General features: G+C 45.5%; 1 protein-coding gene across 3 annotated transcripts in view; it reads left to right on the forward strand.

Annotated features, from left to right (window-relative positions):
• Positions 1-7,892: 7,892 nt before the first annotated feature.
• LOC111146442 (A-kinase anchoring protein 2) overlaps positions 7,893-26,612 on the forward strand; it is a 106,912-nt gene continuing 88,192 nt past the window's right edge. The window contains exon 1 of one of the 3 annotated variants that reach the window (XM_022502001.1): positions 7,893-7,994. The gene's annotated coding sequence lies outside the window, so the exon portion shown is untranslated. Of the gene's footprint in view, positions 7,995-8,502; positions 8,603-26,612 lie in introns of those variants that run through there. The other 2 variants (XM_022502000.1, XM_022502002.1) reach the window with 2 other exon arrangements.

Genomic DNA, 26,612 nt, shown 5'->3' on the forward strand with positions numbered 1-26,612 from the left:
AGTATGGGATCGAGCCCCACATCGGGCTCTCTGCTCAGCGGGGAGCCTGCTTCCTTCTCTCTCTCTCTCTGCCTGCCTCTCTGCCTACTTGTGATCTCTGTCTGTCAAATAAATAAATAAAATCTTAAAAATAAATAAATAAAACATTTGATGAGTCAGAAACTGCTGGGAAAATTACCTCTGTGATAATCAGAATTATTTAAGATATCAAAATGTAGTCTTTCTCTGCCCCTAATGGTACTGAAGAGCCTTAGGATTCTTTCCATAAATGAACAAACAGCCTCTGAACAGAAGTTCAAAGGGAGGGGCGCCTGGGTGGCTCGGTGGGTTAAAGCCTCTGCCTTCGGCTCAGGTCATGACCCCGGGGTCCTGGGATTGAGCCCCGCACCTGGCTCTCTGCTCAGCGGAGAGCCTGCTTCTCCCCCTCTCTCTGCCTACCTCTCTGCCTGCTTGTGATTTCTGTCTATCAAATGAATGAATAAAAATCTTTAAAAAAAAAAAAAAAAGGGAAGTTCAAAGGGAAACTTGGGAATTCCTGGGAAAATGTTACAGTCCCATTTTGTGAAAAATTAAAAATAACAGCACCTGGGTGGCTCAGTCAGTTAAGCATCTGACTCTTGGTTTTAGCTCTGGTTGTGATCTCAGGGTCATGGGTTCAAGCCCTGAGTCGGGTTCCAAGCTCAGCACAAAGTCTCCTTGAGATTCTCTCTCCCTGTCCCCTCTGCTCATGCTCTCTCTCTCTCTCAAATAAATAAATAAATCTTTAAGAAAAAAAAAACAAACCTAAAAAATAACTCTCCATCTTACCTAAAATTGAAAAGGAATCGAACAGCTCTGGAAAGACGGGTAGTTTAGCATTTCAAACACAGATAATTAATGAGAAGCAAATCCACTGAGTTTACTCAGCGAAGACTGTCCTGGGCATTGGGGTCACTGTTTCCCAGCATCCTGTGAACGCACTGTGCACGGCTCCAGTATATTGGGCATATTTTCTGTTTTTCAATGCCATGCTTTAAAAATGACCTCATTTCATGCTTTGTCTCCAGTAGGGCATAAACTCTGGAATGTTTAGTAAATTTTTTTGAAGTAATGGCTATACCCAATGTGGGGCTTGAACTCATGACCCTGAGACCAAGAGATGCTATACCTACCAACCCAGCCAGGTGTCCCTAGTAGGTTTTTAAAATGATTCACTTGAGTCGCTCAGTGGGTTAAGCCTTTGCCTTTGGCTCAGGTTGTGATCTCACTTCCCATACCAGGGGATTCTGTCCTCTGTGCCCTCTTCCTTCCCCACCTGCCTTTCCCCTCCACCAATAGAGTTTTTCCTTCCACCCTTCCCAACACAGGGTGTCCCACATTGTTGCTTTTCGTTGAAGATTTTAGTTTGGAATACTGTATGACATTCTCTCTCGGCTACCGTGTAATGGTATATCACAACGGTCAATCTGGATGATTCAATCTCAGTTTGTCCTTGGAGAGAAGTCAGGGTCCAACTGCAAGGTGGGACCAAAGAAAGACAATGAGATGGGCAAAATTTGCTTTGGTTTTGGAATGTTTCATTTGCAGGCTTCCTAAAGGTCTTTTGAAAAAAGAGTCTCAAACAGCAGGCAGGAATGTAATCAAGTCACCATTTCCTTGTGTTAGAAAGTTTGGCAAAGGAGAAGCCAAGTGTGAGGATGCAGGAAAAGGAAATAAATGTGGAATAGGCAGGGAAGGAACTCAGTGGGGGCACAGGAAGCCAGAGACCCTGGAGAGGAAAGGAAGGAAAGGCAGGCATTGCTAACGAGGCCAAGAATGAGAGTAAACATGGTCTAAGAGCCAAGTGTTCTCATATGACACGGTCCCTATCTCTGTGTCCACGAGCTCTCTCCTTCTCCAGCCTAAGGACTGTGTCCACCCCAGGTGCCTCCCAAACCAGGCTGGGTAACAGAATCATGTGGAAAACTTAAACAAATACAGATTCCTGGGCCTCAGGGAAACAAAGCCCCAGTTTTTTCTCGGAGCTACTCTTGATGTGAGCTAGCTTGGGAAACAGTGATCTGCAGGCTTTAGAGCTGACTACCACTTAGCAACCAGGTCTGACCTTAGAGAAGAGTTGGCTTTTGAGAAGGGTATTTTTGATTTGATAAAACACAACGATAAGTCCAAACAAATTGTCCATTGACTGACCCATGTCAGTCTTATGTGTTGGACATTCAAAAAGTTGGTGGTTAAAATGTACTGTGGATGGGTCATCCCTTCTATGAAAAATCCACACTATCTAGAGAGATGCCCTTTTTGCCTTTAAATGAGAATCAGGGGTCAGTGGAGAAATGTCTTAAGTGGGAAGCCAAAGACGTACAAAACATCCAGAAGAACAAGGTAAAACCACTATTTGGTTTAGAAAGCAAGCAAATGACCTGTGTGAATCCCAGGAGTTAGTTGATTGGCTGTTCCAAGTCCTACAGCCAGCAGGGATAAATTGTTCTTTTTTACTTAAAGTAAAATTATTTGAACCCCTACTCACAAATTAGAAGATGTCCAGTGCCCGCCCCATATTTTTTTTTTAAATATTTTATTTATTTGACACAGAGAGAGAGATCACAAGTAGGCAGATAGGCAGCAGAGAGAGAGGAAGGGAAGCAGACTCCCTGCTGAGCAGAGAGACTGATGCGGGGCTGGATCCCAGGACCCTGAGGTCATGACCTGAGCCGAAGGCAGAGGCTTAACCCACTGAGCCACCCAGGCATCCCCCACCCCATTATTTTTATGGGCTCTTAACTCAAGTGATTAACTCAAGTGGTGTGGGGCAGTGGGGGTGGGGTGGTCATTAGTTCTTCTGGTCATTCCTTGTTCTGATTTCTTATTTTGTCTGACGTCTTCATCTTCCATCCATCTTGTCTGATATTTACCCTAAACAAGCCTCATACAAGCCTCTTGCCTTTGGTTCTCCAAACAAACGCTGTTTTAAAAGATCTGCAGGTTACGGAAATACTTATATCACGACACAGCATGGCAAACAACTTTAAAAGTATATGTTAAATATTCTCTTTCTTTTTGGCCTTACTGGTGATCAGGAATTTTTCATCCACTGACTTCTCCCCACCACCCCAACCTGTCATCTGATTCCTTAGATTTTATAAGTTTCTGAATTCCCAAAAGGAATTGCACTTGAGCACTGTATGAACATTTTTTATTCCAAGAGATAGCTCCAAATTGTCTTCTGAATTTACCAATTTATTAATGTCAGTATATATTCCCATCAACAAAGTACAACAGTCACTTAATTTTCATCACTCCCTCACCAAAAAGAAATAAAATTTGTATTTTATATATTTGCCAATTTCATAGACAAAATATATCATCCCTATATTTTTGCTTGCATTTCTTTAATTATGAAGAGTTTGAGCATATTTTTTGAGTTCCATGGCCCATTATACTTATTCATCTATAAACTATTAAGTTATTTTTTTTTCTTTTGGGTATTTAGTGATTCTCTTCAGTTTTCTTGTTGATTTGTAAGAACTCTTCACGTATTAGAATAGTAACTCATTGTTATGTATGTTGCAAATACTTCCCCCTGTTTGTTTCTTCTCTTAGATTTTCAGTGGTATATCTGGTCCCATAGAGACGCCCTTGGGATTGGGATCCTTCCTAACTTCCCAAAGGCTTTACCTTTTGCTTGGTGGGAAAGCTGTACAGATCTAGGGCTGTTGTTTAAAGCGGGGCCAGCCTTTTTGGTGTTGGTTTTGTTTCCTTTGCCCTGCCCCCTCCCCCGCCTCTTCCTTCTCCTCTTCCTTTTTCTTAGCAAAATTTTATTTTTGGTGAGACACATTTAACATATGAGGATTACACCCAGCTGATGTTTTTGATGTCTCTCCTTGCTAGAAGGAGGAAGTGGCAGATTCTCGTTTATGATGGGCCGGTCTTGGGCCCTCGTTTGGGTTTGCAAATCACCTCTCTGAGCCACTCACAAGTCTTTTTTTCAACTTCTGCTCTTCTCTAGGGTTGGAGGCATGTCGCTACTGATAGACCATTATTTGCTGGATTTGGTTCCTTTTGCTCAGTTTGGGAAGAAAGAAGAGGTTTTGTCAAATTGTGTCTAAGCTGACTTCTTTCCCAGACACCAACGTTTACTTTTAGTGTTTCTCTCTTTCTTTTTTTTTTTTTTTTAAGATTTTATTAATTTATTGGACAGAGAGATCACAAGTAGGCAGAGAGGCAGGCAGAGAGGGGAGGGGGGAAGCAGGCTCCCCGCCGAGCAGAGAGCCGAGTGTGGGGCTCGATCCCAGGACCCCAAGATCACGACCTGAGCCGAAGGCAGAAGCCTAACCCACTGAGCCACCCAGGAGCCCACTTTTGGTGTTTCTTTAGTGTATATTGTATTTCTTGGGTTCTGTGGAGACCACTCTTGGTCAGGGCACAGTTTAAAGTGGGCCAGCAGCATGGCAGATGCAAAAGGAGCAGAAATGTACATTAGGTCATAGCAAAAGAAATCCCGAGTTCTCCTGTTAAGCAACATTTCCAAAACGTTTTGTGTCCTAGATGGTGTAGGGCCTTTGGGAACATTTAACATTTGGACATCCCAGCTAGATTTTTTTACCCCGCAACATTAATAGCCCTTTCTTTGCTTCAAACGTGCTTCTAAAGTGCATCTAGGGGACACGTGGTGGCTCCCTTGGTTAAGCATCTGTCTTTGGCTCAGGTCATGATCTCGGGGTCCTGAGATCATCTCCCATCAGGCTCCTTGCTCGGGGGGGGGGGGGGGGTCTGCTTCTTCCTCTGCCTGTGCTTCCCCTGCTTGTGCTCTTTCTCTCTCTCTGACAAATAAATAAATAAAATCTTCAAAAAAAAAAAGTGCATCTAGGAGACTAAATGGGCTTCTTTCATACATAAGACTATTCTCGGAATATTCTTACATACCCATAAGAATGTCCTGGGTGATGGGGTACCTGGGTGGCTCATTCGGTTAAGCCTCCAACTCTTGATTTATGCTCAGGTCGTGATCTCAGGGTTGTGCATCAGGATCTGCCCTCAGCATGGGGCCTGCTTAGATTCTCTCTCTCCCTCTCCCTCTGCTCTTACCCCCACTCACACCCATGGGCTTTCTCTCTCTCTCTCTCTCAAAAAAAAAAAAAAAAAAAAAAAGTGCTAGGTGGTAAAGCCAGCTTTTCCCATCTCTAGGATTTCTCATACTTTCATGTTCTTATGCTCACCTAGCAGCTGTTAAAATTTTACCTAGCAGGATGCCTGAGTGGCTCAGTTGGTTAAGTGTCTGCCTTCAGCTCAGGTCATGATCCCAGAGGACTAGGATCCAGTCTTGCATCCAGCTCCCTGCTCACCGGGGAGCCTGCTTCTCCCTCAGCCTGCTGTTCCTGTGCTTGTGCTCTCTCACTCTCTCTCTATTTCTGATAAACAAATAAAATCTTAAAAAAAAAAAAAAGTTTTCCTAGCCATGCCCCCATAGGTTCAGACTTAGTAGGTAAAGGTGGGGCCCGGGAATCTGCATTTTGGTAACTGTAGTGATTCTCATGTCTGTGATTCTTAGTACAGTCTTCGAGTCTAGGGCCAGATTCGCAGCCTCAGCCCTGTTAACATTTGGAATACGATAATCCTTTGTCCCTGGGGGTACTGTTTAGCAATGTCCCAGGCCTTACCTATTAGATATCAGTATATCTTTATAACATTATAACATTATAACTATCACAAAATCTCCCCCATTGTAACAATTGTAACATTGTTATAACAATCAAAAATACATCAGTCAAAAATATCTGCAGACATTCCCAACATGTCCTCTGGGTGGTCAAATCACATTTGACTGAGAACCACTGACTGAGGGGGAAATAAATGAGAAAATGCTAATTAGGAACAGTTTTTACTTTCACATGCAGACATTCATACCCGTGATTTCACTGAACAAATTAAACAAATATTTCTGAGAAGCTGGCATGTAACAAGTGTTTTTATATTAAAAAGTGTTTAATCATGTCTACTTCTTTAACACCTTACAAGATGGAAGGAAAGGAAATTTTCTTGTAAATTAATATCTATATTGAACATGGACTTTTCCTAAATTAATATTCCCAATAGTTGTCTGGAGGATAGACCAGAACTTTAAAATTAACAGAATAACAGAAAATTAATATTAATTTTATATTTATTTATATTTATATTATTTACATTAATTTAATATTAATCAGTATTAAAAGTAATATTAAATTAAAATTAATATTAACATTGGGGCTCCTGGGTGGCTCAGTTGGCTAAGCATCTGACTCTTGGTTTCAGCTCAGGTTATGATCTCAGGGTTGTGAGATGAGCCCCAGGTTGGGCCCTGTGCTCGGTACAGAGTTTGCTTAAGATTCTCTCTCCCTCTGCCCCTGCCCCTGCCGCCTGTGCACACGCTTTCTCTCTCTCTCTAAAATAAATAAATAGAAATCTTTTTAAAAAAACAACATTAACACTGACATCGCTTTAGGAAAGATGTAATTCAGCTGGTGTGACTTGCTGTACTCTAATAATGAAACAAATTTGATTGATAAACTTTACATTTATTCAAATTTAGAAACATAAGAGTCATGACACACCTGCCATGTTACGGTTTCTAAAACCTCACCTCTGCTGTCAGTTTAGAATCTTTCCTTTGAGAGTCTGTGGTCCATATAATAAATAACTCTACCCAAACACCCTCAGTTCCGTGTCAGTTTTTCATGTGTTACTAAAATGGTAAAAATAGAGCCTGATGTAGGGCAATCAGATATTTAACTCCTTAAGTCAGGGACAGGAGGAGCTACAAGGAAGGAAGGAAAGAGGGAGGGAAAGAAAGGAAGGAAGGAAGGAGGAAGGGATGGAGGAAGGAAGGAGGAGTGAAGGAAGAAGGAAAGAAAGAATGAAGGGAGGGAGAGGGAAAGAGGGAAGAAAGGAGAGATGGAAGGAAAAAGAAGGGGAGAGAGAGAACAGGAATTGATTGAGGAAGCTCTGTAATCTCAGACCACAGATCAGTAAATTCTATTGAAATTCAAGAGTGGAGACCTACCAGAAGGCTGGTGAAACAATTCCCAAGTGGCAAGAAAAAGAAGCCTATTGACATTCAGGAACCCCGAGGAGAACAACGGACGTCTCCATTTTGGACTTTAGCCCCTCCCCCAGCAGAGGTGTGACTAAAGCTCAAGACTGGAAAGATGCCTTTTCTCTGGAGGTTCTGTTGTCAACGTGCCATTAGCGTGGACAGGCTTTCTGAGCAGTAACCGATGATCGTTTCTTTGTATGGGAGATGGAGGGCCTTTGTCGATTAGCAAAGAGGAACCGGACCAGCAGAGTCTGGCAGCACAACTGACCCTTGGAGAGGACCCCAGGACCTTGGCCAGGGTTTCAGAAAGCAGGCCTACCTAGAATGGAAACTCAAAGGAGAGTGAGGGGCTCTGACTTGCAAAGCTGGAGAGAGAATAAACAGGAAACCGAAAACCCCCATCATTCCCAATGGAAAGTTGAATTCAAGAAACCTGGCTTTTTATTATTTTCCTCTGCAGAGATGGAGCAGAGGAAGATAAGTGCTCGCTTTTTAAACGTGCCGTGTTCTGTGTGGGGTGTTTTCTGTGCGTGTCCTCTGAGGATTTCTAGACAGTCCCTTCTCAAAGGGTCATTAACATTATTTAAATATTCATGGTGGGGGAGGGGATTACAGACTGAAATTTCAGACCGCTGGAGAGTGAGGGACGGCTGGCCACCAGCCTAATGGAGCCCCACCTTGTGTATCAGCTGCCTCCTTCCCCACCGCTGGCTTTGTTAACTCACGCGCTGTGACACCAGGCCGCAGGCTGCCACAATGGGGAGGGCAGCCTGAGGGCTCTGGCTAGCCGGAGTGCCAGAAACATCCCTGTCCACACCTCGGCCTCTGGGCCATATCGGGGAGAGCGCCAAAACATAGGGAGACCTCATCCCTGTCACCAAGACAGACTTCCTCACCGCAGCCAGCGGTGGAACTTCCCCGGGGACCATCGTCGTCGTGCTGGGTAAGAAATGAAGGATCGCTCCCACCCCGGGCAGGAGGAGCTCAGCGGCTCCTGGCATCGCGAGCGCGCACGGGCACCCACACGGTTCCACCTACCCACACACACACATGTGTACACCAACATGCGTACGCCTGTGCACACGCCGACACGCCCACCCGCACGCTGACCCAGGTCCACATCCCCAGACACAGAGCCCTCTCCCCAGCTAGGAAATCACACGGCTTCCCTGGCCCGGTGCCTCTATTCATCCACCCTCCATCCCTCCAGTCTATCCATTCATTCATTCCGTGGTTTCTCAGTTTGTGCTTGGATTCCACCAAAGCCACAGAGAGGTGTGGGTGGATGGGGAGGGCACGTGGAAGCGGAGGGGCGGCCCGCTGGCGCCGGGCGCGGGGAGGGGCGGGGAGGAGGCGGGCTCCTGCGGCCGGCGGGCGGCGCTCCCAGCCCTCCAGCTCGCCGGGCGCCGGCTGCTCCAGGAAGACGCGCTCGCCCCGCTGCGGGGCTGCCGCTCGTCTTCGCCGGAGCCTGTCGGACGCCCCATCCGGGAGGCAGGGGCCGAGCGGGAGCGGAGCTCGAGGACTGCGTCCCCCGGGATCCCGCGCCCAGAGGTGGGTGGCCCAGGCTGGGGGTGCGGTGACCCCCGACACCGCATCCCCAAAGAGCCCTCCTGATGTAGGGGTTCAGGCGTGGTGGGAGGAGGGTGGCCTGGGAGGGGCTGCAGATCTGGGGAGTCCTCAGAAGGATCGCGGACTTTAAAGGGCTTTTATGGCCTTGCTTAGAGGAGCGTGTGCTGGGAGGGGGCCTGGCTGGAAAGGGCTGTGGCCATGTGGCTTTGAATTCCTAGGTTTGGGGGAGGGCCGAGCCTTTGGCTGCTTTATTCAGTACTTAGTTATATGTGCTTTGAATAATAAACTTAGGGCTCTTTCCCCTGCCCCCCCCCCCCCCCGGGCGCGCGCGGGCTGTAGAGGAAAAGCGAGGAGTATCTAACGGCCGGCCGTGGCCGCCCGTCCGGAACCGGGAGCAGCAGAGGATGGAGCCACCGGTTCAGCTCCCGAGGAAGACAGGAGTCCTTAGATGGCAGCGCTGGGGGTTTGGGGAACTCAGGGGGTGCGCCGGGAGCCCGACGCCGGGGAGGGCCAGCTCCCGGACCTGCCGGAGCCCTGCAGACTAGATTTGCGAGCTGCGTTCCGGAGACCATGCGCGGACAGAGAGGGCACCCTTCCTGGGCGGGGATGGAGGGGTACGCGCTGAGCCTGGAAGTTTGGCCTGAGGCTGAAACCCCGGCTGCTAGGATCCGGTATTTTATCCTGGATAAAGCCGAGGGTACGTCTCTTTGGGCCCTTTGTGGAGACACTTTGGGGAGTGGGATGTGTGGATCGTGCTGGTGAGCTCTGAGCAAACGGTGCCGGTAATGGGGGCGGGGGAGGGGTGGGGTAAGCATGCCCTCAGAGAGGAGAGCGAGGAGATCCTGGTGGCCCTGAGCAATTCTGGAGAAACATAGTGGGGGACTGGGGACTGAATGGAAGTCCGTGAGCCCGGGAACCTGCCGAGGAAGGCCGGGGTGGGCAGGGGAGACTTGAGGGCTAAGGGCGGCTGCATACAGTGGGGAGCAGGATGGGCTAGACAGGCAGCCTGTTACTGAGCTCCCTGCCCTCAGGACAGACATCTCGAGCCCTGGGGAGCTCTCCCTAATCCTCAAAAAGGGGGCGTCCTGTAGAGGGAGTTCACTCATTTGGAGAGATGGTGGGTTGTGGCTTCAAGCCAGTTTCCCGCGTGGGGTGGTATTGGTTTGGCTCCCAGAGGCTGTGTGGTCAGACTTGGACAAATCTGCACCCTTCTCTGTAGCAGTTTTAAGTGCAGCGCCCATAATTTGGGCAAGCTTCCTTCCCCACTCTTAAATGTACTTACCTTTGAAAAAAGTGCACACACAAATATACCTATACATCTATTTCTCTATGGTACATCTTTGAGTCCACAGAGCAAATTCCCAGGGGAAGCAACCTGCCCTCTTAACGTGTTCACTGGCATCTGGGGGGCCACCGCCCACCATTGTAATCGCAGGAGATGTGTTTCCTCTGTTCTGTTCTAATTAAAGAGAGAGTTCACTTAAGCATCACACTTTTCTTCCTGGAAACGGTCCTAATTTAATTAAACATTCTCTCTCCCAGCCTGACAGCATCCCCAATATTCATCAATAAAATTTCAGAGTAGCATGTCTAGAAATGATGGCTATCTCTGAAAGAGTTTCCTCTGTTGTATTAAACATACAGCCCTTAAGAACTAAGACTTGCCCTAACACACCTTCCAAACAGCTGTCCATGGCCAGCTTTCTCCTGCCCAGTTTTGACACAGGCTCTTTGCTCCGAAGATAGCTTCTCCTTTGAATAAGTGTCCCATTGGGTTATGTAGGTCCTGCAGTTATTTTGGGCTGCACTAATAAAATGAGCCAAGAGCCAAGAAAAATGAAAGTACACCTCTCTGGGTCTTGCATTCCCTTCCGTGGTGGACTGCAAGCAGTTAGGTGCTGACATCTTTCTCTGGCGGTGAGAAGAAGAAGAAGAAATTCACTTCAGTGTCTTTCTGGGATGCTGAGGTGCTGGTGTGAGAGGGTGGCCAGGCTCTGAGATGGGAACAGGCATTTTGAAATATCCATTGTTTCATCATTCTGGCATGACAGTTGGCACGGCTCTCTGCCTGCAGAGTTTAGGGTAGTGTGGTCAGAGATCATTTCACTTCCATTAGTGGCTCATTCTGACTCAGGAGCCTCGGGATCTCAGGGTAATAAGATGAAGCAGGTTGTCTTAACATGGTATCAAGTGAGGGGAAAAATGATCCCTTGGTTGTTTTATTCTAAAACTTCCCTATTTTAGTTAACCGCATTTATTTTAGTTAACTGCATTAGTTAATTAACTATTAAATATTACTTTAAGAAATGCTAACACCTTCGACTTTCTGCTTAATTAGGAGAATTGTTGTCTAGGTAGCATTGACTCCTAAAGCTCCCATCTCTCGGATTTCTATCACAGATGTCATTACAAGTCTCTACTTATTAAGGTAATGAGAGATGTTTCAAAATGAAATCAAATTTGGGTGGAGGTTATGTTGAGGAATTTAAACAATTGAAACAGGAGCGTGTTGAAAGTTACTTCTAAAGACCACAAGGGTGATGGTGTAGTTCCAGTCTTTAATTTTATGCATGTCTCACCGCTGGTAGAACTGGTGATCAATCTTGAAGTAGCCTGTGGAATGACTGCTCTTTGATCATGAGAAACAGGAGTCATCCTTTGTTTAGGTTATTGGTCAGGGATCCTGTACCAACTATTGGAAACTTGAACCGACTAATTCATGTACTTATCAGGTTTAACAGTTTGAGTAAGTTTTGCCAGGAAATGGTGTCATTTTCTTTATACTGTGTAAACTCTACACCGATGGATAGATTTCTCTGTGAAGCTAAAATAGCTTAAGGTTGGGGGTTCCTCATTGGCACCAGCCTTACCCATCAGCACGTTGAGTTGCTTGGGCCCTAGGGTTTTGGTGCCTTCATGATCCATGGTGATGAGATCCAGACTCTTGGTAAGAGAATCCCCTTCTAAGAACATCTGTGACTACTGTTTAGTTTTGGACCTTTGCCCTTCAAACATGTTTTTCAAGAATGTATTATTATAGGAAAGTTGAAATCATCTCTCTTCCAATAGGAAATCTATGATTTTTCTCAGGGAGAAATTATAGATTTTGCCTATGTGATTTTTAGTCACACCTGATGAACTAGGATACTTAAGAAATGAAGTACTCTAAGTAATATACGTTTAAACCTAAGTTTTAAAAATTTGTTTCAACTGTTGCTGATACAAAGCGTGTTTCTAAGATATAAAAAATGGCTATCTTACCCCTGACTGCTCTTTGCCTTGATGAGTTTACTGTGGTGAACATATGGTTGTCCTTCCGCCAACAGTTTAGGACTTTGTAGTCTCCGTGTGATGTCAGCAGAAAGACAAATTATGATTTATGGGAGTGCAGAAGCTTCATTGTGGAATCCACTCCAGGACAGCCCCTGGAGACTGGCTTTTGAGGAAACAATCCCACCATAAATATCATTTCTGTTCTTTGCCCCGCTGTCTGGAAAATTGAGTGCCAGGAGAATGAATTAATCATGAGCTTTCCTTTGCCTGCAGTAACAACAAGATGTGCTTTCTCCAGGTTTCGGCCCAGGGTTCTTTTCATCTGTTGAAGTGAATTCTGAGATTGGGGAGGTACAAGAGAGAACATACCCTTTGGGAGAAGGGCCTGAGGTTCTCCTCGGGCCCACCTACCTCTTTCCCGTGTAGTGTTTGTCTCTAAAATCTAGGTATACCTGTACTGCCAGGCCTTGTGGGATACCTTCGAGTGGGATCAGGGACATGTAACTGGTATTGTTCCTGTCTCGGTGGGAGTCTCCAAGTGGCCTGATGGACCATGCCAGTGGAAAGGGGGACCTGCGCAGGCAGAATGCTGCCCGTTTCCTTATCCAGGTGGAAGACAGGGTAAGGTGATGGAGTGTCCCTCAAGTGGGTTTGAGAAATTGGGTGTTTTTGTTTGGTCTTTTAAGTCTTGGGGGATATGTATCCTGGGTGAGGGGGTCGTGGTATAAATGCCAGGGAAGCCGGGGGAGTGGCAGGACTCAGTGAGGAATGTATGTCACTGTCCTTTGGCCCCTTCCTTTCCTAGCTCTTTTGGTTGGTTTTGATGTTTGAGCAGAGCAGCCTGAGTGAGCAGAGCTGAATACACAGATGCTGTAATGCCCTGGTAATCGGGAACCTCGGCGGGGCCAAAACACATTAGTGCCTCCGTCAAGTTCTCTGTAAGATCTTGGGCATGTCACGGAATTGGAATATTCGTTCCTTCCCGTCTCAAAACGGGGATGCCAAAACCTGCCTATTTGAAAACTTGTGCTGAATGAGAGAAGATATGGAAGCACCTTGCATGTGTTGTGTATCTCCCCAAATTGGTTGTTTTCCTAAGTTAACAAAGTCTCCTTTCATCTTTTTTTTTTTTTTTTAAGATTTATTTATTTAGTTAGTTATTGACATCATCTTCAAACACCCAACATGGGGCTCGAACTCACAACCCCGAGATCAAGAGTCGCATGCTCCACCAACTGAGCCAGAGGGGTGTCCTGAAATCTCTTCTCATCTTTAAGGTGGATGCAAATGAACGGTTTTTAAAGTGTAATTTACAAAATTTCAGCAATTGTATCGCAGGCTGGCTGTTCATCGCTCACACTGATCAGATGGCAGAGCTTTGGGCACAAAGATTCTCCACCTGACCTCCTCACAAAGATTCTCCACCTGACCTCACCTCCACCCTCCAACCCCCTTTCGACTTGGGGGGGTCTGGCTGACACCCTTCTCTCTTCACCCTCAAACCGCTTGGGCTCCGGAGGCTTCTTCCATTTTTTCTTTACTTGCTTCTTCTTTATGCTTTGAGTCAAGTCAGAAATGGCTCCTCGTTGGGCAAATGGACCCAAATTGTCAGGAGCCTAATCCTGGGCTTTAAGCTCACTCAGTGACCCATAATATGATGGATGTCAGCGAGACTCCCTTCCGGAACTCCTACAAGATTCTTTGCTGGCTCTAATGAGTTTACTCGGTCACTAAGATGGGAATAGGGATTAATGTATTAAGTAAAGAGTTGCAGTTCAGGTTAAAATTAAAAAGGTTCTCAGAAGAGCCCGAGAAGCCTGGTTAATCCAGTCCGTTTATGTCTTACCATTTAACTTTACAGATTTGCAGATCTCGATGCGGGGATGAATTATTAAGCGGCACCATGGTAGGGTGGCCACAACAGAAACATTAATTTTGAGGGAATTTGTGGGCATTGCAAATCATTCTTTTATACAAAGACATGTAAAATGTTTTCTCCATCTCTGGTCCAAACTTCTCCAGCAGATCCTCTGTGCCGGCCAGCCCTGGGGGCTCGGCTAGGATGAGCTTGTACATTTAAGGAAGTGAGTCGGTTAGAAATAACTGGGGACTTACAGGCAACATGATTTAAAAAGCAGAATATTGTAGCTCCTGACCCTGTTTGTGATGCCTCTGTGAAGTTTCCTTTTTAGTCACTGTCTGCAGTGGGGGAAGTCCCCCCCCACCCCCTTAAAATGTCCAAGTAAGTCCAGTGACCTCCCACTGTCTCAACTCTAGTCCTACACTGAAGACCCAGTGTCCGGGGAATCTGCCTTGTTCCCTGGGGCAGCCTATCGAGACAGGCAGTCTGGCCACGCCAATGTCTATGGAGGGATTCCTAGGCTTTGGCACGGATAGTCAGCATCCCCCATTTGAGAGGAGCCTGGATACCGCCTTTTGTTTCTTTGGGTTTTTTTGTTTTTGTTTTTTCTAGATACTGCCTTTTAAACCAGCTCTCCTGGTGATGTCAAATAAAGCCTGAGCACTTAATGCCCCAGGACACAAGCCTGCAGTGGATCCAAGTCCCTCCCCAGGGTACCCCCCGCCCCGCCAAGTGCACCTGCCCAACCCCGGCTGTAACTTAGGAGAGATGGGCATGTGCCCTGGACCGGGTCCCCAGAGCCGTTCTGAGATCAGTTGATCTGCCCTGACTTGCCTGCCTCAGGTCTTGCCAGTTTTCGCTGCTCCCACCCAGAGGTGATTCTGGAAATACTTGGAAAGGTCTGTGGATCCTACTTGAGCTTTCTGCCCAGCGGAGTCCCTCACTCCTTATCTGCTCTGTAGGCTTGGAGAGAAATCGAGTCAATACATAAAGATAAATAAATGCTGGTCCAGAAACATTAGCCTCCGTTTGAACTACCCATGGGTGTATCTTACTGCTTCCCTTGTGCTTTGCTGAGGGGGCCTCGAGGACGGCTCTTAGAGGGCCTGCTCAGCAGTGATGCGGGAGCCGTTTTTCCTGGGGTGTCACCGGAGGCCGGCCTAGAGGTTTCTGCATGGAGCTTAGAGTGCCCTGGGTTTGTAAGGTGTAGAGAAACTGCCCAGGACTTCTGGTTTTTAGTTCTTTGTTAGAAGAGTGTGTGTGAGGACCTGACACCCACTACGCTGAGCACCAGAAAGAGAAGGGGTTCCTAGGAAGGCATCCTCTCTGTAGCCCATGGCCTTCGCAGGATGTGCCTAGTGAACCTGTGGGGCCAGGACTGAGCCAGTGTCCTGTAGCAGACCCCCTGGGGGGAAAGTCCTACTGGTGGGCAGGGAAGGGGGGAGGGGACACTAGTTGCTGCTCCCCTCCCCCACTGCCGCCCCTTTAGTTGCCTCAAATGCAAAGCTCTGTGGGGCCTACCTGAGCCCCACACCTGGGTGAAGTGTGTGTAGAAGGTTCTAGGAAGGCCCAACCACATTTTCCTGTAGGCGGTTAACTGACTGCTCTCAGCCCCTGTCCCTGACCTGATTGGCTCACGTGATCACGATGTCATTTGCTCAGGGGAATAATGCAGAAACGCTTTGTTTGGAGCAGGGCCTCATGTAAATTTTGCAATACAGCCTGTAAACAGAGAAAGAAACCCATTGTCTAGCCCTTTTTATGTAAGGGGTTAGGGGGAATGCCCAAGGAATACATATTAATTTTCTAGAAAGTTCAAGTGCTTCACAACCCTAAATTCAAAAAGCTCTCTCTGTATGTGTATTAAAATTGAGGCCCGTGTGCCGTGTGCCGTGTGAATCCAAGGCTATATTTAGCCTGGCAAATTAATGTTTTGCATTAGAACATTTTATCCTTGCAAAGGGATTAAAAAAAAAAAAAAAGGCAGGAATTCTCCTCTGACACAATTCCAGATGAGCAGAAGCCATTCATTTGGGGAGGAAAATGATCAAACTGTATTGGAAACTTAGATCATATCCAAGGCACTTGTGATTATCCATATTTGGGATCATTTTTCCTTTAGAAGAAAGCTCAATTTGGTGTTTCACACAGCACAGAGATGGGCCCTGAGTGTGGGAGGCATTGCTTTTGCATGAAATCACAATGTGTACATTGTTTTTAAAATATTCTTTTCATCATATGCTTCATTATCAAAACAATTCACAGCCTCTGAAGGATGACGGATGTTATAGTATCACCAGCATAGAGGGTATAAAATAGAAGAAGGAGAAGGGAGGAAACCCCTCCCTCTCCAACCACTGTTGAGAATGGAATTTCATTTTCTCTTCTAGGGAATTCCCTGCAATCCCCGGGGACACCTTGATCTTGAGGTTTCTAGGCATGGTGCTGGTGCTGGGAGGAGCTCTGAGGGAAGGGAAAGGGAATTAACCTTTTTTTTCTTAAGATTTTATTTATTTATTTGACAGAGATTACAAGTAGTCAGAGAGGCAGACAGAGTGAGAGGAGGAAGCAGGTTCCCTGCTGAGCAGAGAGCCTGATGTGGGGCTCTATCCCAGGACCCTGAGACCATGACCTGAGCGGAAGGCAGAGGCCTTAACCCACTGAGCCACCCAGGAGCCCCAGGGAATTAACATTTTTTGAGTGCCAGATGCTAAACTGGTTGCTTTATCTCCACAACGTCTCTTTATCCTTAGAATCACCATCATGTTTCTAACGAGGATACTGATGTGCTCAGAGGCTGTGGAATCAGCCCAGGAGTCCCACAGCTGCACAGGGTCCTACCCAGCTCCTGTCCATTTCTAAACCAGGGCTATGGGCCCTTGCTGTTCAAAGTGTAGTCGGAGACCCACAGCATTGGCATCATTCAGGAGCTCCTTGAAACTAGAGAACCCTGAGCCCATCCTAGACCCACTGAAGCAGAATCGGCATTTTAACGAAATCCTCAGAAATTTGTATGCACATGACAGTGTGAGACTCCCTTACCCAACTAGGAGGGAGGAAGGTTTGGCAGTTAACACTATGCAAACCAGCCAAGCTTCAAGACGGGCTAGATTGGTCTGTGAGTGGGAAAGGTTCTACTAGGATCTAGTGGACTGTACTAACAGCCTGCAGAGCTCAGCACAGCTCCCCCACGAGGAAGAATTACCCTGCCCAGAATGTCCATACCTAGAATTCACATCCTGTATGTGTTTCCGTAGCTTCAGATGTATGCAACTCTCTAGCGAAATCTTAAGTGAGATGATACAAATTGCAGTGCGGTATGCAAATGTGATTCTTTTCACTGGGACTTGAAAAGCGACAGAGTTTAAATTGCAGCATGAAAGATTTCTGTCTGAATTTTGAGAGCATCTGGCTAAGGTACCCAGGAGGCAGTGGAAATGCTTCTGAGCCCAGTACCGAATTGACCCCATCACTCCCTCCCACAACCTACCCTGCCTGGGAACAGTGCCTTTCCTTTCTTTGGTTTACTCCCCAAACGAGTCCAGGCCTCTGTCCTATTTTTCAGCTCCCAAGCAAGCTGCGTCGGTCAGCTGTGCCACCTCGAGGCTGGGGGAGAAAAGGGGAAAAGTGGAGGCCACCTTCCTTCTGTTTTTCCTCTCTGCCCCCTGGGATCCGTGCCTCTACCTCTTTCCTCTGTAGCTCCTTTGGCTCTACTCCACTCACTGCCCAACACCCATCCCCTGTCCCTTCCTCCTTCTCTCTCTTTAGATTCTGGCCTGGAACATCTGGAACTCTCTCCCCTCCAGCTCCTCGGTCTCTCTCCTTCCTTTTCTTTCTGTCTTTCTTTTGTAAACAGAACATCAACGGGAATCACAGAATCACGACTGGGAAGTGAAACCAGCTCGCTCAGTGTATATTAAAGGGGGGGGGAGTTTTGAAGGGAAATGATATCCACAGAGAGACCCCGTCATCCCCCTTCCGTTGTGAGAGTCTCCTCAACATTGCAGCAGACGTCTGTACCTACTTTCTTGTTTTACTCCGACTCAGCTTATTTTTTCTTGAGCTCTACCCTTTGCAAACAGAGTTTGTTCAAGGTTCTGTGGCATTTTCCAACCTTCTTTGACGGCTGGTATTATAACCTTCATTTCCCATTTTTAATAACCATTATCCATGGAGTAGAATGTTCTCAGTAAGCTTTAGAACCAAACTGGTTTCATAACCAAGGCATTCGAAGGAAAAGAACACTTTTCCATACCTTCTGGGTACCCACTTTTCATAACCATTGTTATTCCTTGCAAATGAAAGGTGGGGCCATGAACGTGGTGGGGGCGGTGGGGAGTGGCTGGCAGGTGGTGCAGAACTTCCAGCTCCAGCCCTGGGATCCAGAGGGGTGGGGAAGGGAGGGGGTGGAAGAAGCCAGATCGCTGGGCATCTGGCCAGAGAGGACTGTATCTTCCCAGGGGAAGCCCATGTTTTTCCAGCGGACCAGCTGATCTGCTCCAGAGGGCTTTAAGCTGGAAGGTGGGGAATTCCGGGGGGAGAGTGGGAGTCAGGGCAGGTGCTATGGAGGATTATCAGTCTTGTCACCAAAAGGGAGATTTGTCACCTGGTATTTGCTTCCTCGTTGTTGTTTTGAGAGAATGATTGGGAAATCCGTGATAGAAATAATTTTGTCTTTAACATCCACTCTAAAGGTGTGTAAATGAGAGGAAGCAAACCTTAAAGGCGTTTGTCCCCTGAGGTATCACTCCTCCCTCCAACCCACACCCTCTAAGTGCATTGTCACATCTCAGGAACTCCTCAAGGGTCCTCTTGGGCTTGATAACGTAGGCCACCTCTGACAATTTCCACTGAACTCTCTGTGCCGCAAATGATACTTTTCCAAAATTGGCCGGGAAACACGCAAGCAAAAATATTGCACAATACACAAAACTTCTTACACTCTACTGCAAATACTTGAACAAATACAAAGTAACAATTCCTGTGGCTTTATAAAGAATGGATCCAAACCAAGGGCGGAGTTTATATGAACAGAGGAAGACCTAATACAGTACGTGTACAATTGGATAAAACCTTGAACCTTTAACATGGGTTTGTTTGCAATCACAAAATTCTGATTGAGCTTTTTTCAGAAGAGTATAACGTTGAAAAGTTCAAGTTTTTATATTTCTTTTGGGAGTTCAAGCTTCCCCAAGAGCAGAGAGCTTTACTCTGAGAGCAAAGTAGATTTAAGCTGCTTTTGATAATGGCTGTTTAGTGAAAAGTTGGGCCCTCTTTCAAGGGCCATGTAGATATTGTCATCTTTGACCTTTGTGACTCCTGTTGGGGAAGATGCCATTATTATTTTTTGTTGTTGCAGATGAAGAAACTGAGATACCATGGTTTAGGACAAGAGCATATAGCTAGTGGCAAAGCTGGATTTGAATCTCTATAGCTTGGCTTTTTACAGTCTCTTAATCGTTACCCTCTTTATTCTGCCTGTTTAGTGCTTACTACAAGCTAAGACAGCCCTGTCCTTTTCCTGTGGTTGAAGTTATAAATCTCAGTCCATAAACAAAGGCTTGCAAAAAAAAATTTTTATTTAATTTACATAAATTAACTTAATTTTGTCTTTGAGCCCTCAACCTGTCCAGCTAACAGAAAATTTAACTCCAGTCATTTGGGGGGATAGTCCCACCCTGTGATTATATCTAAAATTTAAAGGTTTAGAAGGTGCTAGGTTGTGGGAAGGAGGCCATCCTGACACCGATCTGCACTGGTTTTAGCTGTGATTTCCTGTCATGCGTCTACATGGCTTTTGACTGTTTCTATCCACATGGTCAATATTGAAGCTGCTGGTCCTTATGGGCGCACAGGGATCCTTGGCGAGTCTGTGAACTTGGGGCCTGGAGCCTCCTCTATGAAGTCTTGCCAATTCCCCTAGGAACTTCCAGGGAACAGAGCAAAACACCCAGGGCTGGAGGGAGAAAGGACCCTCTCTAAAATGCCTTGCATAATCTTATTGATGTCTTAGATTTTTACAAAAGCCAGGATTTTCGACTCCTTGACACCAGATCCCCAAAGCAAGCATTTAAATTAAAAAGCCTGGCTGCCTGCCTAAGGAGGAGAGAAAGTAAAAGGAGAAGACATTTATTAAGATCTCAAAAATGTTCGGGGAGTACAATGATGGTTGCCAGGGCCTGGGGGAAGGGGAGAATGAATTAGTGTTGAAGACGTAGAGTTTCAGGTTTGCAGGATGAGAAGGGTTCTGTGGACAGATGGTGGTGATGGTCGCACAACTCTGTGGACATTCTTAGTGTCCACAGGACTGTACACTTAAAAATGGTTAAGTGGTACATTTTGTGTGATATATATTTTACCGCAATAAAAAAGCATAGTCATGCATGCAGAAATTTTATTTTCTTGATATAAACTTTGACTCATTAAAAAATAGTAAAACTGCCCATAGAGACCAAACTGATGTTTGTTCCGAGGGGAAGTGGGGGGATGGGCGGCACAGGTGATGGGGATGAAGGAGGGCGCTTGTGATGAACCCCGGGTGACGTATGGAAGTGTTGAATCCTGTGTTGTACACCTGAATCCAATACGACACTGTATGTGAACTCTCCTGGAATTAAAATAAAAGCCTAGTTAAAAAGCAGTAAAAAGATAAACCCAAATGACAGAAATAAAAAGTTAATTTGTCACCCTCCAAAAAGAAGTTCATGACAAACGATTTTTGAATACCAAAGGAGAAAAGCAGAGTTGAATTCTCCAGTGTGGATGGGTTTACTTTCCTTGGGGAAGTGCCCGGTCTCGTCTGACCTCTGAGACCAGTCTGGGTCTTGGACACAGAGGCCCTAAACACCCAGGGGGGGACTGGCCCAGAGAGTGTTTGAGGTCCCCAGGGTGTCCATTCCCTCGAAGTGTACTCCATGGGACAAGCCTGGGTGGTTAATGGTGGCCTCACTGGAGGCCACAGGGCTCTGATTTGAAGAAAAGGACGTGAGTTGAGCCGTGTTTTCCCTGTCCAGGCAGCTCTCTGTCCCTGGGATGAGGGCGCTCCTTAAACGCCAGCCCTCTGTCATCAAAGGAATCCCAAGCTGTCCCATTTCTGAATATTGTTTCCTTTGCAGATTAACTCTGGCTTGTCACATTTCCAAGGTGGAAACTACCTTTCCCCTTTCTGTTTTTACCCCGATGGCTCCATGACAAGGGAGATGATGGATGCCCAGACTTGCCTTCTGGCAGTCGGAGCGTCAGCCATCTGGGTCCTTACACCAGCCCGGCCCCTGAGACAGGAAGAGGTGCCCGCTGAGGTCTCCAAGCCATTCCCCCTTGGAGTTTGCTCTCTGCTCATGCTTCCACGGTGGTCAGAAAGGGCATGTTCCGAGAGCGACCTGTGTGTCGCTAGGCTGTGGAAACACAGTGGTAGCAGCCCTGACTGGCTTGTCCTTGAAGTGAACTTCAGGGCCATACCAGCGGGATGACTCCCTGGTGGGGGTGGGGAGCAGCTCCCTGACACCCGAGACAGCGGCCAGACTCCGGCCAACCAGCAGCCCACACAGGGATGTCGAAGCATTTCTGTGATGGGCACTCCTCCTGCCCTTGTTTGTTTTTAATTTTAACTGTGGCAAAATGCTTAGAACATAAAGTGTACCATCTTAACGGATTTTGAATGCACAGTTTAGTATCATTAAGTAGATTTGCATTGTCATGATATCAGCACCCACAGAACTTTCCCATCCTGCAAAATTGAAACTCTTTTCTCATTAAACACTAACCCCATTTTCTCCCTTTCCAAAAGCCCTTGGCAGCCATGCTCTACTTTCTGGCTCTATTAGTTTGCCTATTGAGGTACCTTGTGTCAGTGGAATTGTTCAGTATTTGTCCTTTTTTTTTTTTTTTGATTAGCTGTTTTACTTAGCAACTTTCATCCCTGTTATAGCATGTGTCAGAATTTCTTTTCTCTTTAATATTCATGAGTCCTTTTCCTTTGCATGTAGATACCACACTTTGTGTGTCTGTTTACCCCTTGATGGACCCTTGGGCTGCTTCTTCCTTTTGTCTCACCCTTGTTTTTGAGCAGAGTGATCGATCTGTGAGGTCCTCAGGAGATCACAAGAAATCCCCAGTCCCTGCTTTCAAGGGATTTACTATCCCTAGCAAGTGCCAAAGCGCAAACACAGGAAGAGTCAATCACGGGGAAAGTTGTAGACGAGGAGGCATCCTTTCAAGATGGGTCATGAGAGCTCGGGTGTGGATTTGCAGCATGGACGGGTTGGAGAGACTCTACTTCACAGTAAGGACTCCTGAGTTCTGAGCCCAAGCTCCAATCTGGCTTCGTCACTTGCTATCCGGGTTGCCTTGGAGCAAGGTTCAGCTGTGGAAGCGTCGTAAGCTTCAGTTTCATGAGATGGAAAATGAGGATAAGAACCCACAGGGATCCTGGGGGATTTAAACAAGAAAATGTAGATAAAGAGCTTAACAGAAAGCCCAGCCTGCAGTTAGCATTGTAGTTTTAGCCCCACAGTAACGGATTTTGGAGACTCTCATTATCAAGTAGAGAAAAAGCCCTTCATTTGTTTTTATCAGATAGTTGATAATCAAAGTAAATATGGTGGGCTTTCTTATCAGTGGGAAGATAGAGAATGCGGAAGGAGAATGACTGTTAATAGATAACCTTCCCCTAACTGACAAGGGAGTTGGCTCAGATTAGAGAGAGTAGGATGCCAGGCTACAGTCTCTGGGGAACAGCGTGTCTTGATGACATTGTCTGTGTGGACTGGGCGCTCATGGCTGTTCTCTCAACCAAAGATTTCACATTTAGATTACTTGAATCTCAAGTCTTGGAACACTCTCATTTTTCAAGTAATAATTAGGGAAACTTTGTAAGGTTAAGGTAAAATGGAATTGTTTTGCTGAGTGAAATGTTTTTCCTTAAAGTGTTTTATATAAAGGGTGCCCTTTAAGTAGTCTGTAATGTAGGTCTAACACAGATGGTCTGGTTGGTGCATTTCTTACTCTATTCCTGTTTGTCTGCTTGGTATTTCCTACCCAGGAGTTCATTGACTTCAAGGCAATTGAATCCATTATTAGCTGGGAGAAAAAACATCTCAGTCTCCCTGGCCCCAACAATGGATTTTTTAAATGCATTGTACACAGCCCTCTGAAGAAAAAAAAAAAAAAAGACATTCGAGGGGGGTGGGTGTGAACACAGGGGATTTCCTCCTCCACCCTAACTGTTGCTAAACTGTAAGTTAATATTGTGAGAGAGAAAACAGTATCAAGGTCTCAACTTTCCTTGTCATATTGCTTTGTATTTTTGTTTATGAGTAATAATGAAGACTCGCCTCCCCTCCTCCCTCCCAATACTGGTTAAAGCTGGGTGGTTGGCCCTTGAATATGGAGACTTGGGAGTTTGCTTAGATTAATTCAAGGTTCCTGGGCTGCATAGACTCCTCCTGGAGGTTCTTTTTATACCTTCAGGTTATCCTGGGGTTGTCTTCCTGTTACCACTGGGGATCAAGAATTTCTTGTTTACTCCATCCGCTGGGGTGGGTAAAGATATGCTGCGTGGCCTTTAAATGTATTTTTGATATTTGTCATCAGAAATGAAAACAAAACTTGGAGATTTATTTTCTCTATTTAAATTTAGATGTTTTTCTTTTTGCCGAAATCTCTGGAGAGCGACGGGGTGGCAGTGGTTGAAATACTTGTCTGCCTTTTAGCATGTGAGAATTTCCCAGATTGGGTGTAGATGTGTATTTGTTTATGTTCCAATTTTTTTTTTTTTTTTTTTTTTTTTTTTTGGTAAGGCCATAATTTTGAGTATCAACAGAACTTGGGGCAGATAGAATTTCATGGAACGTATAATCCTTTGGGGTTGTATGTTTTACTCAAACTTTCATGAGGGGTTGGGTAAATGGGACAAAGGCTCCAGCAGCTCTGACTTGGTTTATTTTGCTGTTTTGTTCTTTTCCTTTTTTCCTGATAAGACTTCTATTCTACTCCTCTGAAGGGGTCAGCTGAACTGCATGAAAATAAGGGATCTGAGTGGTAGTGCACTTACTAAGGGGTATTGTATTCAGGCTTGGTAACAGATCAGGCTAATAACTAAGTGATACAGAAACCCCCATTCTGGCTGCTCTAGGGGTGGGACTGGGGTATTCTCCAGTGAGGGCAAGATTGGAGGTCTCATCAAAGAGAACGCTTGTGGATAACAAGGTGCCTGAAGTAGTTAGACCCTGTTTGGCAGGACATAGGACTGCCCACCAAGGAGGGATCCTACACTGTGGAAGTGAGAACATAGTATAGGAAGAAAGCTGACATTTTTCAGTGTCAGCCTGATTTTAATTTGAAAAAATCCTTTATTTTCTAAAGCCCTAGAGTAACCCACAGACTCCTCAAGACCAAAGTGTGTGGTCTCTAAGAGGACCATGTTGTAGGGAAAGAGCCGTGCAGAGGTGGTCAACTCAGAATGACTTGATCAAGCTCGTCTACCTCCCAAAGCCTTGGCTTTGTGAACTGCAAAATGGGTTTAACAATACCTCGGATTAGCTGTTGCTACTGAGGATTACGTGCAGTAACAAATCCAGAGTGCTGGCACATCTTCTTTCTTTTTTCCTTTTTAAGTTTTTCTATCCACATTTTCAATAATGTACTTTTAAGTAGTGTAAATTCCCTTTCCTGCAGCATTCCCGATTAAAGGAGCTGACATGTAAAGTGTTTTGAAAACTACAGATACTAATTATTGTTTGTGATTGCCTCTTAGTTGACTTTAAAACATTTGTTTGTCCCAGCAACAGAAGACAAATATCTTTTGATCACAAGACAGGTGCATTTTTAGTATGTGGCTTATTAATGTGGTTAATTTAAATCCTTCCTTATTCTTTTTTTTTTAAGATTTTACTTATTTGAGAAAGAGAGAGGGAGAGTATGTGCTTGGGGAGGTCGCAGAGCAGGAGGGAGAAAAAAATCTGAAGCAGACTCCATACTGAGTGTGTAGTCCTACAAGCTCTAATGGCTTGATCCCACCACCAGGAGATCATGACCTGAGCTAAAACCAAGAGTCAGATGCTAAACTGACTGAGCCACCCAGGTGCCCCGAAAGCCACCCATATTCTTGATGGCATAGAACCTTGTATTTTTAACTGTGTTCCTGGGTTGTAAAGTTACCAGATGATCTTCTGGGCCTCTGTCAGCTCCAAAATTAAATAATGTGTGCATTTACTTATTGACTTAACTCTAAAGCTGTGAAATGATGGGAGTGGGTGAGTGGGTGGAGTACTGAACAAATGACAACATTCAAACAGTCCCTCAGCCTCACAGAGCCTGTGTCTCTGGGGGTAGATGAGTGAGGCAGAGGTGGAGATGTAATCAGATGACTCCCAGGGGTCCACTCACACTCACTGGTTTCCGCCTGGTCCCATTTATCAGGAGTGATGTGAACATGAGTCAGAGATGGTTTTAGAAGAATTTTTATTTTGGTTGAATCATCATTTGTTGGCTAGTTCCAGTTTTTAAATATCATTTGATTAGCTCAGAGATGTCCAGCCTTTATTGTCCTGACTCACTGAGGGAGGTAAATCGCTAATTAACGGTGAGACCCTGGAGAGGAAGAGGGTTGGCAGGCATTCCCACCTGCTGGCTAACCTGGCAAATTCCAGAGAGGGAAGCATGTGATCACAACTTCCAGCAAAGTGATATAAAACCTTGCACACAAACCTATCCTGGGGACACTTTCACCTATGTTAACACATCTGTCTTCTGGGAGGAGGCTGAGCTGACATCACCTCCACTCATTTTGCACACGAAGAAATGGAGTCTCAGACAAGCTAAAGTGAGTGGCTCAGAGTCACACATTTGGCTCTGGCAAAATTCCAGATGGAGACAGACTACCAAAGTAAGAGGAAAAGGGAGGGTCTAGAAAGATTTTCTCCTACTTTAAACCTTTCTGTGTTGGTTGGCTAGTTTCCAAAGAACAATACTTTTTTAAGTAATCATTTAAAAAATATATATATAAATTCTGTTTATTGTATTTGTACATATTATTCACATTTAAGAAAATGAAAAAGGACCTAATCAACCCTTTTGCCCAATCATCTCCTTTTGACAGGTAAGTACAATGAGGTAATTTGGTCAATGTGGTAAGCCAGCTAGGGGTATAAAATATGTTTCAAAACTTAATAGACTGAATGTGATGACTTAAGTTCCATATTCCATTAAATACATCTTTAGTTACCTGAATTAACACAGACATCTCCAGGCTATGCTGTTGAGAGGAAAGCTCCTGACCCTTGGCTCTGGGATTTGCAAGACCCAGGGTGGGAATATGGTACCTCTTGGTACCTTGGGGCACATTAGTGTTCTTCTTTATATCTGTTTCTTTGTCTGTAAATCTGGCAAGGTGAGAATTAGACATTAGAGATAATGAATTACGTCAAATCCATCTGAAATGGCTATTTTTATAGATTAAAATAAAATATTGGGAATTTCATATGACTTAACCTAAAATATGAAGAGTTTGATAGGCACTAAGTAAATAAACTATTCTAGCTGTAATAGGAGATAAAAATATAATTCTTGCAGATACTATAGTCTGATCCCAAATGGCTGTTTCCTTTTCTCAAGGAAAGGAGGAACATAGCTATGGCTTTTTTTTTTTTTTTTTTTAAGATTTTATTTATTTAGGGACGCCTGGGTGGCTCAGTTGGTTAAGCAGCTGCCTTCGGCTCAGGTCATGATCCCAGCGTCCTGGGATCGAGTCCCACATCGGGCTCCTTGCTCATCAGGGAGCCTGCTTCTCCCTCTGCCTCTGCCTGCCATTCTGTCTGCCTGTGCTTTCTCTCTCTCCCTCTCTCTCTCTCTGACAAATAA

The sequence above is a fragment of the Enhydra lutris genome, unplaced genomic scaffold (assembly GCF_002288905.1).
Source record: "Enhydra lutris kenyoni isolate GAN:26980312 unplaced genomic scaffold, ASM228890v2 scaffoldscaffold13, whole genome shotgun sequence".
Lineage (NCBI taxonomy): Eukaryota > Metazoa > Chordata > Mammalia > Carnivora > Mustelidae > Enhydra > Enhydra lutris.